This window comes from Henckelia pumila, chromosome 4, assembly GCF_033568475.1.
Source record: "Henckelia pumila isolate YLH828 chromosome 4, ASM3356847v2, whole genome shotgun sequence".
Taxonomy (NCBI): domain Eukaryota; kingdom Viridiplantae; phylum Streptophyta; class Magnoliopsida; order Lamiales; family Gesneriaceae; genus Henckelia; species Henckelia pumila.
This window is the reverse complement of record NC_133123.1, coordinates 73,714,685-73,729,617: the sequence shown is the minus strand read 5'-3', so window position 1 is coordinate 73,729,617 and position 14,933 is coordinate 73,714,685. Positions and strand designations below refer to the sequence as shown.

General features: G+C 33.6%; 1 long non-coding RNA gene across 4 annotated transcripts; it reads right to left on the bottom strand.

The window, feature by feature from the left end:
- Nucleotides 1–7,849: 7,849 nt before the first annotated feature.
- Nucleotides 7,850–13,526, bottom strand: LOC140864079 (uncharacterized). Of its 4 annotated transcripts, XR_012144110.1 has the most exons (9): nucleotides 13,369–13,525; nucleotides 12,245–12,347; nucleotides 11,896–11,967; nucleotides 10,691–11,687; nucleotides 9,791–10,328; nucleotides 9,457–9,576; nucleotides 9,173–9,359; nucleotides 8,175–8,284; nucleotides 7,850–8,043 (listed from the first exon to the last, which is right to left on the bottom strand). It is a non-coding gene; the product is annotated as an uncharacterized lncRNA (long non-coding RNA). The 4 variants fall into 4 exon arrangements; XR_012144109.1 differs by having other exon boundaries at nucleotides 9,457–10,332; nucleotides 11,568–11,687; XR_012144108.1 differs by having other exon boundaries at nucleotides 9,457–10,328; nucleotides 11,568–11,687.
- Between the last annotated feature and the right edge of the window lie 1,407 nt (nucleotides 13,527–14,933).

The window sequence follows — 14,933 nt, the reverse complement described above, 5'->3', positions numbered from 1 at the left end:
TGCTGAAAATAGTTCGTTGCAATAATATTAATATGTTCATTGTCTCCAATCTTCATTCTTATGTTATTATCTTCTATTACTTGTAAGTTAATATCGTTAATGATCAAAGATATTATTGAATGTTCTCTTTTATTTTTAATTTTATGTTAATTGGTTTGAAATCTAGTATTGTAATGATTTTGTTGCTAAAATTTTATATTTGATTTTATCGAAAAGTAAAAAGCATGATAATTCCGCACGTACCCTTTCCTCCTGTTTCAGCTTTCACGCGCTTGCAGAAGTCTTCTTCTCTGTAGTTGATGCAAACTTCTGCTCGCGAGCTGGAGCTGTAGCTCGGCTCGTTTGCTGTTCGCGAACGGTTCGTTTATATGGTTCGCGAGCTAAAGCAGTCAAGCTCAAGCTCAGCCTCATTTATCTGGTTCGAGTTTGGCTTGTCTACATATTCATGAATATGCTCGTCCATATAGCTCGTGAGCTCGAGCTCGGCTCATTTGTTGAGTAGAGAAAAAAAAATACCAAGTGCTAATACATTCGGAAAGCTTGAATTTGCCTCAAACACTACCCCTAAGTCCCCTTCATCTACCACGATACATGACGGAACCATCTTCTTGACCTTTACCCATTCCCACCTCTGCTACAGCTATGATATTTTTTGAGCACTCACCAGCAAGCCCACCTTCCTCAAGTCCTCCACTGTCACCTCATTTTTACTCACCACCTGGGCATATGACCGGCTCTTCCTTGATAGGATTGACAATAACATTAATTGAGTGCACCTTAATTCGAATGTCAACCGCCCCAAGCGATGATTGAACCTGCATCGAACTGCTAATGAATCTATCTTCAGGTCCCTTTACCTTAATTTTAGTTGCCGATAAATCCGAAAACGAAACCATGTTCCTATGGATGTCCATGAGGCCCCCACACAAATCACCAATAGCCTGAAATATCTCTTTAGACCACATAGACCAAGGCAGCCCAAAGATGCTAATCCAACTGTCCCTACACATAAATCGCTACCGTCATGTCAACTTCTTGACTCCACTTTTCAAATTTCAGAACTATTCCCCTACCAAGAAAGCATCTCTTCAATTTCAGATAACCACACGGCCTCATTGGCTTGGAAAGGGAATAATTTAACATGACTCTTTAGTGTTAAACCCAAAACATGGCGAACCCCTGTCCCCAGATGTATTGATACTCCTCTTGGTCATGATAAGCCCATTACTCCAATCCCTTGCCTTACACTTGCTCATGATTGCCACTGAGTCTTCCCAATTCAAAACACCCATAGCTTTCAGTAAGAGTCCAGCCAGCAAAGATCGTAAGTTATCAAATCGATCTAAGTTCTGTGACTGAAAGTCCTTCCCACCCAATAACTTGGATAGATGCAAAGTCGTTCTATTCCAACCCACAAGGCATTGCTGCCAGGCATTAAATTTGTCGTCTCGCTCCAAATTGCTGAATTATGTCAATTCCAGAAAAGTTCCTTTACCTTTGAGTTTTTGAATAGGGAGCACAAAGTTACTGCCTCTAAATCTGCCGAATCCCGATCCAGAATTTACATTGTAGCTGTACTCTCGCAATTTCGGCCAAAACCAATGGGAGCCACTGAGATCTAACTCCACAAAATAGCTAGCAGTCCTGGTTCTTTCATTTATACAAAAAGAAGCTCCCCTGTTGGTTGTTACGCACTCTAATCTTGAGAAGCTTGTGTTCAATCTTAAATTCATCCTCCAGCTGAATGAAAGCAGCATCACGGGTCTCTCTCCAAGGCTGATAGGATCCTCTATACGGCATCCTCCTCATATTAAACCATACAAAAGGGCTGGGCCGCAGCAGCGATGCTGTAAACGGTGCAGCAAAGCTAGGAGGGGAGAGAAGAAAGAAAGGCGAGCAAGGGACGGACCACTAGGCTACCACAAACAAGGACACATAGCTAGGGTTCGAGAGTCAGTGTTACAGCAAGAAGAAGTCAAGCCCCTATTACAGGGTATAAAAGACACTATGCTACAAGGCTTGGGAAAGCGAGAGGGTGAGGGTTAGATGTCAACGCTTTTGTTAGCGAGCTAGGGAACAGCAAACTCAGGGTTCATGGCTTGGAATCGTGAGGCAACTAATAAGCGAGAGAGAAGAGAAACCAGGGACGGGGTCCAACGCGGTTGGTGTTGTCGAACTAGGTTAAGGTCAGCGAAGCTAGGGTTCAAGGCCTGGATCAGCGCACTACTCGTCAATAGATGTCGTCTCCGATGGATTCATACATAAGTTAAGATGACACAATAAATGACCATATTATTTTCCCTATCCATAGATAACTCAAGTAAACCAAAATTTTCCATTCAAGTGCACTGAAAGAATCAGATGCATAAAGCCCGTGGATAATTAAAATGCAATATTAATCGAATCAAAATGAAACCAATAACCAGTATTACCTGCCACCACAAATACTTTACAACCAATATGCTTAAAATATTGAATAGCGATAATGTCAAATCCCCCTGCAGTGCCATGTATCTGCAATTGCTCGCAAATTAACATTTTAAAGTTTCATTATTGTGTAAATTATCAAATTTTGTTTTTAAAAAGTGGAAATACCAAGAATGTTTTGCCAGGGGTGACGTTTGGCAATACTGAAAGAGCAAAAATAGTTAACCGTGATGCTTCGGGCAATGTTGCTGCTTGAACAAGGGAAACTCTTGAAGGAATTCGTCGGACCTCAGATGGGGGAACCACCACAAACTCTGCATATGCACCCCCGCGTAGAAGAATCGCACAAACCTGAAACCAGAAAACAAAAATGTAGTCGTAATAATTATAAACCTAGTTTATTACATGTGAGAAAAAAAAATACTTAATCTAATTAATAATCACCTCATCACCCACTTTGAATTCGTGTATGTTTGAGCCGACAGCAGCAACTGTCCCTGCACACTCATATCCAAGATATGCATTGAAAGTATAGCGATAAAAAGGGATATCTTGTCGGAACCAAGTGTCAAAAACGTTTAGTCCAGCCGCTTCTACTTCTATCATTATTTCATGAATACCAAGAATGGGGGTTGGAAGCTCTTTTACTTGGAGGACATCCGGACCACCAGGTAATTCAAAATCCACAACCTTCATCTGTGGAGTTGACCACATAGCAAATATTAAACAAAAATTACAGCATGAGAATGTTGACAATTCACACTAAAACAAAGTGAGATAAAATATACGGCTGCTCACAATAGCAAAAGAGAGATAATACAACTAACACGAAAACGAGTGACATCAGAAGAAATTAATTCATATATAATGATAACAATAAGTAAAGCTAATCAATAAATACCTTATCATCGCTTTGTCTACCAATGTTACCGATTTTCGGTAAGGTTGAGGCACCAATATTTATAGTTTTAGATCTTTGGTACAAGAAGTCAAAACATAAATATATGTGAATTGAATTCAATTGTGGGCTCTAGGGAACCAAAAGCAGCCTGTAGGTTTTGGGCAGGGCGTTAACCGTGAAAAAACATTGGGCTCCTTGGGGTTTCTAAGAAGATCTACGTTCGCAACCTTCGAGTCTGTGCCAAACTCTTTACGATCCACTCGTATAATATAAGGATTCCAGACTCGATTGTAACAAATTTCACCACACTGAAAATTCAATAAAGAAAAAAACAGACTAAATACGAGTACTCATTAATTACAAGAGAAAAACATGTACCATTTAGACGAGAGAAGCTTGGGAGCTGTAGCTCGGCTCGTTTGCTGTTCGCGAACGGTTCGTTTATATGGTTTGCGAAGTGTTAGTTTATATGGTTCGCTAGCTCAAGCAGGCTCAAATGAATGTCAGTTCCTCTTCCAGAAACACAGACAAAAAGTATCTATCTATTTGCAGCACCTACCTGAACCTTGATCAATTTTTTGTTAAGATAATAGTATCACGTCATCTGCTTCGCCAAGTCCTCTTCAGGCCCACTTGATAATCATCACGATTATCGTCTCTGCCACAATTTGTGTGATCGGCAGTATGAAGTTTCAGTTTCTCAAATATTTCATCAAGAGATTCAGATGATGAAACATGGGAGTTGTGAGAGTCTTCAACTTGTTGTAGAGGATATGAATGATTCTTTTCCCCTCAATATTGAACTTAGGCTACGAAAACCTGTCCCAAGTAGAGGCTATTCCAGCAGATGATTTTGCTGGCAGTGGTAGATCAGTTTTCATTATCCTCTGAAGTTATCAAGTTCATGTTTGGTTCATGTTCAATGGGGTGTGATATAATGCCTACATACTTTTGGTTTATTCCATTTTCCTTGGCCTTGTTTTGAAACAAGGGCTTTAGGGATTCTGAGTAAGAATGATAACCATTATCTGTTGTTAGTGGCGACATCTGTGTATTGTGTGAAACATTAGCCAGAAAATATCCAATTCAGATACACTAACTCTGAGCAAATGATAAATATGGATAAAATGCATTTGGCCCCCAACTATAAACGAAAAGTAGAAACAAGGACAACCTTTTTCAATTTGGCCCCCAACTATAAACGAAAAGTAGACACAAGGACAACCTTTTTCAATCTTGAATATATTACTAAAAGTCAATTTTCTCCAGTCTCCAGGATCATGATTGCATGCATATTTTGTGTACCAAATGATTCCATCTTTAATATTTTTGTGCATACCTCAATCGATTAAAATACACCTCTTTGTCCCATTAAAACACTGCTCCTCCTTGAAGCCAAGAACGTTCTGAGAGCAAAATGGACATTATAAAAGAGCTCAAATGGTTCATTTTCCCCATCAAAAAACATGAAAAATCAACACATAAGCACAACAGAAAGGGAACCTGTACTGCACTCACCTTTCTGCAAGATAATTAAACCAGACGGATCATATCCGTCTAAATCATCTGATTCGTCTATGAAACTTGAAAATTTACCAGTTTCCAAGGTAATCAACAATGCGGTCCAAGAAGTTGCTGCTGATCAGGATGGTGCTCATTGTTGGTATCATAGGCACACTTTTCCATTACAAACAGCAATTATGAAGATTATTTTATGGTATCATAAGAAAAAATTTCCTCGTGTTATAGTGTTTTTGGGTAAAAGAATTTATCGACAAACTCATAGTTCACAGATTGCATAATTGTAAAGTGGATAAATAGCATCTTCTCATTTAAAATTATGAAGCCCGTGATAACTGATGATAAAAAATTGGAATAGTGGCTGGTATGAACTGAATTTGCTCTTTTGTATATTTGTTATGCTCTGATATAACAAAAAACTGAGAGTTTAAAAGTCTAGCATATCCATTCACAAACGTTAAATGTTAAAAATCCCTAAGTAGGTAGAGAACATCCAAAACAAGGGAAGTATCAAAACCTTATCCAAACATTATTATTTTGTAAGAGAAAGAAACAAACCAGTTGTTTCCCAAATTAACAAGTACGTACTAATTTACATGATGGAACATTTCTTCTCGGTTGAATTTTCATCATCTTGAAGTCGACTAGAGATGTGCTTGTAGAGAATTTTAAGCCAAAAAGGGAGTTAGAGAAACATGACTGGGAGGAAAATCAATATTTGGATTTCATTCTCTCATCGTTTACAGAGTGTAACGTTACATTTATACTATCTAAAATTATATCTGTTAACTAAACACAAACTCTCAGATTTTATAATTCTTCGCCCATGCAGCAGCAGTACACACTCACTCATTCTGATTGCAATAACTTCTGCATCTTGATAAACTGGGGATACTTCCTCTCCAAGTCAGATTGACTATTTTCAGATTGGAGCAGCTTGTTAGTAGCCGTCCAACACTCTTGAAGCTGCCTCAAATTATTGGCAGTGGCACTGGTACTCATTTCATTACGCACTTCATTCTCAAATCTTTCCATCTTAGATATGATAGCCTTTCTCGTAAAGTAAAAAAGAAACGTTATCCCAATCAAATAGTCAAGATTAATGTTCAACTTCGTTAGGATTAGGGCTAACAGCATGTCTGCTAGCCCAAAATCGTTAGCATACACTATTCCAACTTCCCAAAATAACAATGCTAACACGGATAGTACAAGATAACAAATATCTTCTATCTTGTCCCCCACAACTATCCTGACCGAGCCAATCAAACTACAAGCACACAAAAAAGTCTGAACAATATAAATTCCAAGTGTGAAACAGTAGGAAAATCCTTCTCTGGTTATCAGTCTATTTTCACACAATTTCATTCCCCACAACAAGAGTCCAAAGGCCACTGGAAGGCATTCCAAGAAAATATCCAGCGAAAGTTTTTTCATATATCTACGCACAAACATAGAAATGACCCACCAACCTCCACCTACACAGGCACAACCCAACTTAAGTTGATCGAATCTTACTCGTCGGGAAATGGCAGCCCGGGTAGCCCCTGGTACGTCAATAACCACGTCGGGCGCGCCTTTCCGGCCGTTTCCACCACCGTTCTTTGGCCGGCCATTGTTTCCCCGGCCCTGGTTCTTGCCATTCTTTGCCTTCTTCGACATGGACCACCTCTCAACTGATACGAGGAGTTAGTTATACGCAGTGGGCTATTTTTAAATTCCCTTCTCCTTCATTTCAAATATGAAGCGTGTTCTTTTGCCATCAATTAAGAGAGACGGTTTTCCCCGTTCAACATCAATTTTTATTGGCCGGCTATTTTCTTTTTAATTCTTTTAACTAAATTTTTTTAAAGAATTTATTTACCATTTAAAGGAGAAGGAAAAAATATCGGAATTTTCTAAATTGCTGTATAGAAAAATATCAAATTTACTAAAAGTTTTTGATACACGGAGTAATCGGTGCAGTGCAGTAGTGATATCAAATTTTCGACACGAAAACCGAAAGAAATTTAAAAATTTATGTGTATACCAAAATATCAAAACAATAAAAAAAAATTAAAAAATATATTTTTTAATAATAAAATAAAATATTATATTAAAAAATATAATTTTTTTCGGTTTTACTAATGTTGTTTTTATATCTAAATATATCACAAAATCTAGGTATAATCTATATGTTAGTTATGCATATCGAAAAATTTCAGTTTTCAATATGATATCATTATATATTTCTTAAAATCCATAATTTTCAGTACGGTAGACGGCATACAATTTTCGATACAATATGACACGTATACCACAATTAAATTCAAAATGTTATCTAATTTGGATGTTTGTACATAGCACAAACTGTTGATTTATTCAATCTCATCACTCTTTGTTGGGTATGTTTATAATATATTTATTCTAATGTGAAGTTATTGACTCAACATGAAAGCCAAAACTAAAATTTAGCCAAACTGAATTTATGATTAGTTCTAGTGTTTCGATGCTATGGAACATTTAGTGACATTAAAGTTCTAGTGACACTTACACTAAATGTCATCTATTCTAATGTCGTTTTAGACCTTGCAACATTTTCCAATGTCACAATAAGATATTAATAATGACTTTATATGTGTCACGAATTAAGGATTTCAAGACAATCTAAAATGTCACAAAAGATTAATGATTAATGACACTTGTGCATGTCTTATACTTTTATGTAATAATGACAATATAAATTGTCACTAGAAGTAAACTATAAACTCAATTTAAAATGCCTCGTTAACTAGTTTATATTAACATTTATAAATGTCTTTTACACTAATTTATAAGAACATTGAAAAGTGTCACTATTTGTTATTTATAAAGACATTTTGAAATGTATTCTTATTAATTTTATAATCATATATATTTGTTTTCATGTTCCATTAAGACAACAAAAAATGTCATTTCGTGAAATAATGAGTTGTTTTCACACCACAATTTCATAAGATAGCAAATTAACTTAAAACATAAATAAAAAATTTCATAGAACTCAAAGTACTAATACATGATTGTCATATTTGTCTTTCCAAGTGATAAACCTTTTTTCCTTCTAAGCGACTATATACCAACAAAATTGCTCCACAAACATTTAGAAAATCAGCAAACTCGTTTGCAGAGCACATTCAACCGCCGCATCTTCATAAAAATCCAATGTTCATTGCATGTACCTACAAATACAGCTTGCATACTTACATAAATAAAATAAAACAATAAAAATATAATAAATCAACTACCAGTATATTACATAATTTTGAAAAATTAAAAAGTACATTTCATTAAAAAATAAATAAATAAGTACATTGTCGTCGGTGCGAGAGGCAAGAGAGGTTACAGAAGAGATCAAGTCGAAGAGCATGTCGGTGGATGCTAGAATGAGAAACCGGAAATGACCTGTTGAACTTGAAGCTGCTGAAAGAATGCATACAATTCATCTTTAGCTTTAAATAACGGAACCAAATGAGATAATAGTATGTAGATCCCACAAATCTAACAGTTTCATATTAACAGAGGAAAAAATTATGTATCCAAAATATTGACCCTTAGTACAATATTTAATCTATAATTAGAAATGCGTAGAATGTATGAATTCCCAAAACCTGGATAAAATGCAAAGATATCAGCAAGTAAAAATTGACATCATCTAGTATTTATTCAACACCCTGAAATCACCAAGGCTCCGTTTAAACATGTACTTATAAAATGTTTTTATAAAAGTGTTTTTAAAAATGTTCTTATAAAATATTTTAAAAGTTTTTTTAAGAATAAATTTGTGTTTGGCAGTTATTTTATAAAAATGTTTTTATAGTTAAAAATGTGTTAGGATAACTATTTTAGGAAAACAATTTTAAAGTTAAAAATAATTAAGAAGGTGTTTGAACATCTATTTTATAAAAAAATGTTAATATTACTTTTTTTCTCATTTTTTTTGTAATGGAGAGATATTTTTATTTTTCCTTTCATTTTTTTAGTGATTGATTTCTTTTTCTTTTTCTTTTTTTTTTCTTTTAGTGCATAATTAAATATATAAAATTTAAAACATATAAATTATCGTTTAAAATATTGGAAGCAAAAAAACCATAATAAGTGCATTAAATATATAAAACTTAAAACTTACAATCTCTTTCAAATTATTTGAAAGATAAAAAAATTAATAAAAAAAAATTAATTTATAATAATAAAATTTTTAACGACTTTTCAAAAAAAAAATTTAATAAAAAAAAATTAATTTATAATAATAAAATTTTTAACGACTTAATCTCGATGCTCGGTTCGTTTCTATGAGAAAGCTTCGTTAACCTTGTCAAAAGGGAGAGTTCCTCAGGATCAAGTATCGGCTCCAACTTGCCACTCTCCAGATATGGATTCAGACCCTTTAAATATTCTCCATTCGAAGTGAACCTGAAAGCTGGCGATGTGATAACACCGGTTAGGACAACTACACTCCCGCCTTCCTTCACTACCTTCACTGTCCTGTCGCCTTGTCCTGTCATGTTCGAAATGGGAAACAAAAATCATACTTATAACTCATCAAGGCATGATCTAGACATCTAGTAAAGATCGAAGGGAGATTATAAACTCACCAACTGCATCATAAACCACAAAAATGGTACTACAAGTCCTCGGTTATAACAGGTAAAATTTACCTTCCCTTCCTTCTGAAGCTCAGAAACACGAAGATACAGCTCTCCTTGGACAGCATACTAAAAATTGTGCAAATAAATTCATTTATTTGGTTTGGAAATAAGTATTAATATGCAAGACAAATGATCTTAATAGCATCTTTTGCATCCCACATAAACAGAGATACGAACTCTGTCACAGTATCCCATTTAGAGCAATATTTTCAAACAAATCCATCTAAAAAGTCCATAGATTGCTAAATAATGAAGAAATTTCAAAAGAACGTATTCTTACATGTATTTTATGTCTGTGTCTATATTAAAGGGCGAAAAGCTCGAGTTTATGTATGATCAAACCTGAAGAACCCAATGTGCATAGCTCAAGAACCTGGCAACTCCGACAGCAAATACATAATGTGCAGTGAAAGGTTCAACAATCTAAACAAAGAAACGAAACGTGTATCTTGATAACTATTAAGAATGTGATGAGAAGAATTTGCTGTTGCATGAGATGAAGCTGAGGAAGGACCGAAACAGCCTCCAAGAAGACGTAAAATGCCCATAAAATGCGATTCACGACAAGATGTTGAGTCGATGGATAAATAAAAACTGATGGGAAAGCACACGGTATCACCTACATGAAACAACATCATTGTATACATCAAGAACAGGGGTGAGTGCGTCAAATTAGCCGTTCTTTGAATACCAATGCTCATGCTCTAGCTCGGTTTGCTTCTTTTATCCCGAACCCTTTTGTGTGGGACGATGGGATTTTACCTTATTGGTTGGAAGATTGTACCATGTAATTGTTTGTTTTCAATAATATCCATAATCTTCCTTGCAAAAAAAAAAAAAAAACTTTCAAAGCACAAAATGCTTGTAAAAAAGTATCATTGAGGCATACACAACACATCTCAAGACATGGATACAGCTAAGGCATAGAGTAATATATATAAAAATATATGTAGATACATTATGGCATCACTAGAACAAAACAACAAACACATAGTGTGCAATGTCTCAAGTAATTCGAAAATTAAAAAAACAGCTAGCTGTATTGATGCTAATCTAGAATACACAATCATATATTGATTGATTACAGCTGAAATTTCACGAGATATTTTTTTACTAGCAGGAATTATTAAAATTTAGAACCCATAAACACAAATTTCAGCAGAAAATAAGAAAAACATACATTTGGTAGAGTTTAGGGATCTCTCGTGTACTTCAGGCTCCCATAAGCATTGCGCGACGAGGAATCCAAGAGACGAGAAGTTTGGGGGGGGGGGGCGGCGGGGGCGGCGAGTTGGGATGGGAAGGACCGAGAGAAAAACCAGAGAGAAATGTTAGGGTTGCGGGAAGAGAGACGAGGAGCGTAATGACCCGTTTGCAAAATAACCCGATCCATGACCCGTTTGACCCGTTTTTGACCCGAGTTTTTTTCAAAAAAAACATTAAAAAACATCTTTTATTTGTTTTTATAATACTGTACTTTAGGAACACTTTTTAAAGAAATTTTTCAAAAATATTTTATAAGAATTCTATCCAAACACATATTTTAAGTTTTTTTAACTTATAAAACAGTAAAAATGTTTTTAAAATACATGTCCAAACGGAGCCCAAGTAGCCAAAGTTAATAATTGTTGCATGACAGTAGCGTAAGATACATTGAAATTAAGAAACTTACATTTTTCCTCTTGTATAGCTTAAATTTCTTGAATTCTTAGTTACTCTTAAATGCCTCACCTAATGGATGCTTCGCATAGGAGCATAATAAAAGACAATAAATTGCTCTTCAGTGAAGAAAAGTAAAATGATTTAGAAGCAGTACTTAAGGAAATCAAGAAACAAATCAAGGGTAATTACTTCTACAAAAGGTAGGAAAACGTGAATAGATTGATTGAAAATGCACCCCACAAATTGTTGAATCACCATTGATGCCAACAAACTCACAATCCGTTGCAAAAATCAGCCATCCAAATAATATTCAACAAAATATGACCAAAAAACAAAACAAAACAAAACAAAACAAAACAAAACAAAAAAACCAAAACAAAATATGACAAATTTACCATTGGCGTTCTGCTAGCTATTTGCTCGACCGACTTCAATCATGATCCATGGTCTGATATCTACCTCATCTTGAATTTGAAAATGACTTTCTCCAACAGTTTTATTCTTACGAGCCATTCCTGTCAAAAGCAAAAGGCACAAATTACAGATTTTTATATACTCTTCTCAAATCGATTCAATATTTTATTTCAGAACTTGGGTAAAATTTTTGTGCACCCTTACTGTTTGAATACTATATTTTGTGATTAAGCAGTAATATAATTAACAAATAATAAAGATGAATCAATAATAATGCACTATAATGAGTAACAATAATATCGAACTAACCTCTAGCTGCCAGAATCTTCAGAGCTACTTCAGTTAACTCATCAATTATTTTATTCCAATGCTTCAAGAGATCTAATCCAAGTAATTAAAGATAAGAAGATAATTCGTCCTTTATTTCATATGGGATGGACCAAGATAATTTTTTTACTCTAATAGTTTTTTTCTTTTCATAAAAATCATAAATATCATAAAAATACATGTGTTTGTTACATATACGTACAGAAAACAACTTGAATCTTAGATATATGAGTTTGCTATATACACATAACACTCATACAAATGAAAAAGGTCAAATAAGAGTTATACAGAATCAGCCAACAAATCCTTGATGTATAAATTGAAATGCTACCTCTTTTTGAATTTTGAGCTGACAATCATAATTATAGGTTGTGTATATGTCTCATATTGTCGAAAATGAGGTTTCCCAAATGTTGTACCCTCATGAACCATTCCTATCAAAATAAAAATTTACAACTTATAGACAGAAATGATATTAGCAACATAAAAATTAAAAGCCAACAGTGAAAAGAGAAAATAAAATACATAATACTATCATTCTTCAAGTATCATCTAGCAAATCCAATATACTACTATCACTTTATCAAATTAAATAAACATAAAATATATATATATGCTAGAAAATTTCCACACCTGCAGCATCATTAGATTCATCCCAAACCCAAGTTCATATTGATTCATCAATTTCTCTGCTTCATAGTATGATTTTGGTAAATCATCCATGGTAAATTCTAATTTAATTCTATTTAAACAATAAAGTAATACCAGTCAATTTTCGAACACATAATTTTTTAATATGGATAAAATAAATTGAAAATATTTAATCTTTTTTCACACATCACGGCCTTCCGATCGGAGCTAGCTATATTTTCTTCTTGTTTAATAGGACTTCTTCTTCTGAAAGCAGAAGTACCATCACCACCAATAGTCCAATTATCTATCTAAGTTATCTGATAAATCACAAATTCAATAATATTTCCTCACCCATTTCTAATCATCAATCAATAAATTAAATAATCTGAAAAATCACAAGATATATAGCTAAATATATATGAGCAATATGAGTACACACACATACATATATATCAGTACTCAAATCACTTGCATCAATTCATAAATTGACCAACAAACAACGCCGTAAACACAATCAGGGGACATATTAACATTCAAAACATCAAATTTCTAACACCCAAGAAACCTTTTTTTCTGATTCAATAAAATCAAACACAAATCAGGCATCTTTAGCTAACAATTAATAAACACAATATACGAATATAAATACAATTTCAGACTGCGTATTTTATGAAAATTGGATAATTTATTCACGTGAAAAAAAACGATAAACATTGTGGAATGGTAACAGTCGGCAGAATTGAAATTGAAATTGAAAAAAAAAAAAAAAAGAGGAGAATTTAACGAAGTGGATTTATAGAAATCAATAGACTTGAAACTTACAATGAGGAGATGAGAAGCGTCGTGTAATCTGATTTGTATATACGACGAGATTGAGAGAGGATTCTGCAGACAAATCTATCATCTCGGAAGAGAGAAAGAGCGCGATGGAGATTTGGGGATTTGGCACTGTGATTTCAAATAATTGGGATTTTGTTAAATAATAAGGCATTTCTAATGGGCTGCTCTTTTTGAGCTGTCATTGGGCTGAGGTGGCAACATTTAAATAACTCCTCCCACATAGTGGGAGGAGTTCTTTCATTTGCATAGCAAAGGGTGGGAGACCCCTTTGCTTTTTATTTATTTTTTTAAAAAAAAAAAAAATTTGTTTAAATATATAAATATATTACTGTTATATATATATATATATATATATATATATATATATAACACTTTTGTGTTTTGACCGTGGCTTTTTCATTTGTTTTTTTTTGTTTTTTTATTTTCATTTTTATTATAACAATTACTTTCATTTGTTTTTTGTGTTTCTTTTTTTTTTAAATTGTGTGTATAGTCATTGCAATTTTTTTAATTAAATTAGCCGTTTAATTTTTAAAATAGATCAATGATAAAATACATCTAATAATAAAAATCTGAAAATTCTGTAATTTTTAATTAAGAAAAATTATATTTTTTTATGATCATTAAGTAAAACATAATAAAAATATATCATTTGTATATATAAATATATAAAATTTATAAATTGATAGTTGATATATATTTGAATTGAGAGTGGGGTCCATAAAAAAATTGTTTGGGTTTTTTGTTACCGTGGAGGGTTAATGAGATTTTTTGTTTTTGACGTGTCAATGATGTGGTGGAGTGAGAAGCGCGAAAAAAGTCATGTTGGGGTTTTTCTACTGTGGATGCTCTAAGTGACTCTCCTGTGAGACCGTCTCACGGATCAACTCATTTAAAATACAAATATCCATGAGGCATTTTAAAAAAATGACCTTCTCCAGGTCTCAATTTTGGTCAAATGACCTTAAAAAATTTTATTTTGGTCTATGACCTCCATTTGATTAAAAAGCCATTCAACACAATTTAGACTTAATTAATTAGTGTAATTTTTTAAAAATAAAATAATAAAATAATTATATATTCTGATTAAATATGATTGGTCAAAATCAAAAAATTTTATACGTTGTTTCTCACCTATTTTCTCCATTGTGACACATTCTTTTTATCTTTTCACTGTGATTTTTTTTTCTTTTCTTCCCTTCGTCGTTGTGATTTCTTTTCTTTTATTCTCTTCTAGTTTCCATTAATTCACTGTGATATATTTTTTCAATTCACTAACGAGGTATGCGTATTTTTTCCCTAATTCTGTGTTTGTAAGTTTGTATATGGATTTTGGGATTTTTTTTTCCTTATAATGTTTGTCTCTCTCATGGTATTGTTGCTTGTGTTCTTGTTAGCTAAAACTTTTGTGATTATAGTCTTGGTAGATAATTGTCCCTGCATTGCACTGTGATCGGTGTGGTAGTATCATGGTTGTCATGGATGGTCTTCGTAATTTTATAATTGTCTTTTGTAGCTAGTTATATAATGAACAGTTATATAATGGT